This window comes from Mercenaria mercenaria, chromosome 10, assembly GCF_021730395.1.
Source record: "Mercenaria mercenaria strain notata chromosome 10, MADL_Memer_1, whole genome shotgun sequence".
In the NCBI taxonomy this organism is placed as follows: Eukaryota; Metazoa; Mollusca; class Bivalvia; order Venerida; family Veneridae; genus Mercenaria; species Mercenaria mercenaria.
Window position 1 is genome coordinate 7,361,404 of NC_069370.1, and position 6,445 is coordinate 7,367,848.

The window sequence follows — 6,445 nt, forward strand, 5'->3', positions numbered from 1 at the left end:
AGGTGCTGGTTCGAGTGTCATTTTTATTGTTACATCTTGAAGCTAGGTGCTGATAAGCGAGTCATTCCCATTACACTTGAAGAAAGGCGCTGGTGAGACAGCCATTCCTTCTATAACATTTAAAGCAAGGTACACTTCCCTGGGCCTTAAGTGCTATTTGAGTAAGATGCCCATCAGGGAGCCGTTATTATTATTATACTTGAAGAAATGCACTGGTGAGAGAACAGCTATTTCTTTTACATTAAAGCAAGGTGCTGATTAGACAGCCATGATTACTATTACACTTGAAGCAAGGCTCTGATCAGACAGCCATTATAAATTATTTATTAATTACTTCTACACTTTAACTTTCAATCATTCATGCCTGTGAAATTAGAAAGACCTGTGCAATATGTGAAATATCTCCCTTTTCTTCATGCTCTCTTAAATCTTATGGCAGTATTTGCAGTTCAAGGGCCATAATCCAAGAGTGCTTGGGGCAATTTGGCTGGTTATCTAACCTGGTCGAGATATTATGCCCAAAAACATTGTCAGCAAGTTTGGTGAAGATCAGATGAAAACTGTTTGAATAAGAGAGCGGACAAGGCTAAATTCATAGATTTCGAGTAATTAAAGGGCCATAATCTAAGACAGCCTTGGGCGATTTGGCTAGTTATCGAACTTGACTGAGAAATTATGCCCACAAACATTATCTTTAAGTTTGTGGAAGATTGGATGAAAATTGTTCGACTTAGAGAGCGGACAAGGCTAAATTTGCTGTTTTTTTGAGTAATTCAAGGGCCATAACACAAGAGTGCCTTAGACGATTTGGCTGGTTATTGAACTTGGCCGAGATATTATGCCCATAAACATTGTCAGCAAGTTTAGTGAAGATCGGATAAAAACTGTTCAACTTAAGAGTGCGGACAAGGCTAAGTCACAGTTTTTCGAGTAATTCAAGGGCCATAACCAAAGGGTGCCTGGGGTGATTTTGCTGGTTATCGAACTTGGCCGAGATATTATGCCCACAAACATTGTCATCAAGTTTGGTGAAGATCGGATATAAACTGTTTGACTGAGAGAGCGGACATGCTTTTGGACGATGACCACCCACCCGCCGCCAGCCACGGGTGTTCACATAATACACCCTGCTCTTTCAGAGAGGGCGTTTAACAAGAGATGAATACAAAACCCAACCATAAATATTTCCTGTATTCAAAGCATACTCTTTATTAGTTAATACTGAAAAATACTTCAACACAACTGTACAAGCTCTGAACACATGACTTAATGCACTGACCAAACAATATGTTTAACGAGATGTGCGTCTACATGACAATGGTGCTCCCACTATTGCCACTATATGCATACTTTTAAGTAAGTCAAGGGACATAACTCTAATCTAGCTGTGTGAAATCCCAATTAAAACACATGTGCCCAACTTCACATACTGAATAACAATCCTGTCAGTTTTGATGATTCTAGGTTTAACACTTTTTGAGTTATGCATAACACTAAGTTGGACTAACTGACTATCAGAAGGACAGATAGACAAGGACAAATACCTTAGTGTCCTGTTAAAAATATGGGGGAAACCGGGTGCACAAAAACACGTTTATTATTTGGATGTCATCCTATATTAAGGTATTAGGTAGTTCTACATATTTCACATCAATATTTATTCTACATGTATGTTGTAAAACGAGACAAAACCATCATTTGTTCAAAACACCAAGATATTCAACAAAATTCAGCCATGGAAAAAACCGGGTTGTGCTTGTTCTTTAGCTAGACTTATCTGAACAAGAAGGTCACGATGGCCCTAAACATGCCCTCCTGACATTGACCTTTGAAAATATATTGACATACATTTTTATGAAGTGCAACAATTAATTGAAGTTTGTTTAGCATGAAACACTTTCATCTTGAAATATGACAGAAATGTCTATGAAGGATTTTACAGATCAACTTTGGTGAAGATCCATCAATAGGTAAGAAGATGCAGACGATGTCACTGAAAGCTTTTTTTAAATTTTTAACTCTTGCTGCCCCTAAAAGGTGTCTAGTTGAACTATTTGAACAAATCTGAGAGAGGTCCATGCCAGTATGCTCCAGTCCAAGTTTGTGTGGCTGAAATTGTTCATGGGAAGTCATTTGAAGATTTTTTTCTCTGTTTAAGCTCTGGAAAGAAGCCAAGCCAAACCATTGGAACAAACTTAATAGAGATCTGTAAAAGGAAGCTACAGACCAAGTTTGCTAATGATCCATCAAGTGGTTCTTTTAAAACAAGTCATTTTAAAGTTTTTTCTTTAAGCACTAGCAGCCCCTAAAAGTTACCAGGCAGAGCCATTCGAACGAACTAGAGGGCGGTCCATGCCAGGATGCTTCAGAAAACAATTGGTATGACATCAACCAGTAGTTTCAGAGAAGAAGGTTTGTAAGTCAAATATTTGTTTGTTTGTTCTGGGTTTAACGCCATTTTTCAACAGTATTTCAGTCATTAATGGCAGGCTGTTAACCTAACCAGTGTTCCTGGATTCTGTGCCAGTACAAACCTGTTCTCCGCAGGTAAATGCCAACTTCCCCACATGAATTATCAGAGGTGGAGGACGAATGATCTCAGACACAATGTCTTTTATCAAATCATAACGGAGAACATACGTCCCGCCCAAGGATCAAACTTGTGACCCCTCGATCCGTAGATCAACACTCTCCCTACTGAGCTAAGCGGGCGGTGTGTGTAGGTAAAATATTGATGCTTGATGATGATGATGATGGCTGAACAAAATACTTTTCAGTTTGTTTTCTTATTATAATTATGTGCATCTGGAGACAGTACTACAACGGAATGAAATATTAAAGAAATAATACACAGTGATTTGTTGTAAAATAAAATCCTTGTTTGGACTTCTGATGCAAAGGAACTATAATTATCATGAGAGCACAGCCCTTGTGATATAAAAGTACGCATCTCAACAACAATGATTTAATTCAACAACAAATCACAGTCTGATATGTAGTATTTTGATTCTAACATGTTTTTAAGGATTATTATGTACAACCATGATAACATCAACAAAATATTTGTCTGTTTTGTATTTGTTTCTTTTCTAGCATGCAACTATGATATTCAACATTATGATGTCATAATTGTGACATACAAACAGTGAATTGTTTCATGATAACACCATTTTCATTCTTCTTTGTTTAATAGGAAAACAATTTGGATAACATTAGAATAAACCATTATATTTTATGCTCTTCTGTGAAACACTGAAATTTATCAGTGAAATAAAATTGATATTTTCACTGTTTCAAACAGGGAAAATATCATTTTTATTTTTCACTGGTACGGAACTACATTTTTATGCGAAATGATATGAATTATAAGTGATAGGAAATTCCTTGCAAAACATTCTTCAGTAAAGGTAAAGCTGTATAGTAATAATAAAAGTATCATAAATATTTACATTTTATCATTATGATAATGAAATGTAAAAGAAATCAGGAAACGTAATAGAACTATTTATAGTTTTTTCTACAAAGATATGCTGAAGTCACCACATTGACGTTATGATACGATGCATGTGAAATTGCGTGGATATAATTTGGATAAAACATTAACTAGAATGTGTCTGTAGGACACAGGGTGTGCCCCCCACTAGTACATTTGTCACAAATAAGGGAAAATAATTCAAATCTTTGCATTCTTAATTGGGTATAGCCTCAAAAAAAAATATGAAAAGGATTCATTATTCTATACCATAAACTTTTTGAGCTATGAGCATCACAAACAAAAAATCCACTATTTTGGCTATTTCAAGGGCCACAACTCTGTAATAAACACTAAGATTCTCAAAAAGTGCGCAAGTTCATATGATGATAAAGACTCATGCAAGGTTTAATCAATTTATATTATATACTTTTTGAGCTAGGCGCGTCACAAGGTGAAAATGTGCATTTTTTACTATTTTAGGGGCCACAACTCTATAAGGGGGCAGACCCAGATGAAAAATAGGAGGTGCGCAAGTTCATATCATGATTAAGACTCATGCAAGGTTTCATGAATTTAAATCAAATACTTTTTGAGCTAGGCGTGTCACAAGGTGAAAATGTGCATTTTTGACTATTTCAGGGGGCCATAATTCTAAAAATAGGGGGCTGAGCCAGACGAAAAATAGGAGGTGCGCAAGCTCATATCATGATAAAGACTCCCGCAAGGTTTCATCAATTTATATCAAATACTTTTTGAGCTAGGCGCGTCACAAACTTCGGACGGACGCACAGACGGACGTTCCTACATATGGATACTTATGTGGCTACTCTTTTGTTCTCTCTATTCTTCTTATAGCCACGTAAGAGAAAAATAGCCACATAAAAGCCTTACGGAATGAATGACATCAAAGAAAAAGTACAGTTACCTATTGTTCCTATAGCCACCTAAGTATGCAAATGTGAGCTTGGACGGACACAAGGACAGACGGACGGATGCACGGACAAGAGCAAATCTATATGCCCCCACCACTCATGGGGGGGGCACAAAAATGCATAAAATAAATAGAAAATTTGTTTGCTTTAGTGTAAGATCGAAATATATTTCACTCGTGAACACTATAATTTACATTTTTACGTGGCTGCGCCACTCGTGAAAATATTGCACTATAGTGTTCACTCGGTGAAATATATTTCGATCTTACTCTGAAACAAACAAGTATCCTCTATAGCCTGGTAGTAAGATTCTATTCACCTTACCAGGTGTAAATCATAGATTATTATAATATTTCTATTAAGGTAGTTCTGCACATTTGTAGGCTTGAAAGCTTGCTATCATTTATCACTATAACACAAAATAAAATCTGAGTCCATCATACAGAAATGTAAAACATAAACAAATATGAGTACGTGTTATCTATAGCGTTACCTTATCAAACTAACAATGTTATAATCTGTATAAAGATAAAATGATGTATCATTATAAAAACATTTGCAAGGGAAATAACTCCAAAACATTGGATAAAAATCTGATTCTTTTGCTTTCATCTCAATTAGAGCAAAATAAGAAATTACCCCTTACTCTATTTCTAAAATGGACAGGTCCATCATTCTATTAGGACAGTACCATTAACTGTTAAAAGGGGTGCTTATCAATAGGATACTGACTGAATAGCGAACAGTGCAGATCATGATCAGACTGGTCGCAAAGGCAGAAACAATCTTGTTCAGCATGAAAAGGGTTAAGTATTTGAACCCATGCATTTTAACTGGCCATATGACATAAAATATTAAGCAAATTTACAACAGGGAGAAATATCATTAAAACCTAAATTGCAGGATATTTATATGCAAAATTGTGATATTTCCACAGAAGCTAATTAAGAAACTATCCTTAATTCCAAATTCATTTTTATCAAACACACTTTTTACTTACTTAGTTTCCTCAGTAAATCACATTTTAACAAGGCAGTCTGAAAGACAGCTAAATCCCCCGCCACTGCTATGGATAGTAAAAGGGTAAAAGCTTTGATTTTAGCTGTGACCTTGACCTTGAACTGACATGGCTGACTCATGAATTCTGCACAACGTCTTGATGAGGTGATCATTAGACCAAAGTTTCATGAAAATCCTTCAAGGGGTTTAGGAGATACAGAGCTGAAACCTTTGACCTTCAGTTGTGACCTTGACCTTGAGTTGACATGGCTGACTCATGAGTTCTTGATGAGGCGATCATATGACCCTAGTTTGATGAAAATCCTTCAAGGGGTTTAGGAGATACAGAGCTGAAACCTTTGACCTTCAGTTGTGACCTTGACCATGAACTGACATGGCTGACTCATGAATTCTGCACAACGTCTTGATGAGGTGATCATTTGACCAAAGTTTCATGAAAATCGTTCAAGGAGTTTAGGAGATACAGAGCTGAAACCTTTGACCTTCAGTTGTGACCTTGACCTTGAGTTGACATGGCTGACTCATGAGTTCTTGATGAGGTGATCATTTGACCCAAGTTTGATGAAAATCCTTCAAGGGGTTAAGGAGATACAGAGTGGACACCAAATGGAAGGCTCAAACCTTCGACCCTTAGTTGTGACCTTGACCTTGAGCTGGCATGGTTGACTCATAATTTCTGCACATCGTTCTGATGAGGTAATCATTTGACCCAAGTTTTATAAAATTCCTTCAAGGGGTTTAGGAGATATAGAGCGGACACGAAATGGAAGGCTCAAACCTTTGACCTTCAGTTGTGACCTTGACCTTGAGCCAACAAGGCCGACTTATAAGTTCTGCACATCGCCTTGATGAGGTGATCGTTTGACCCAAGTTTGATGAAAATCCTTCAAGGGGTTTAGGAGATATAGAGCGGACACAAAATGGAAGGTTCAAACCTTTGACCCTAAGTTGTGACCTTGACCTTGAGCCGGCATGACTGACTCATGGGTTCTGCACATCATCTTGATGAGGTGATCAT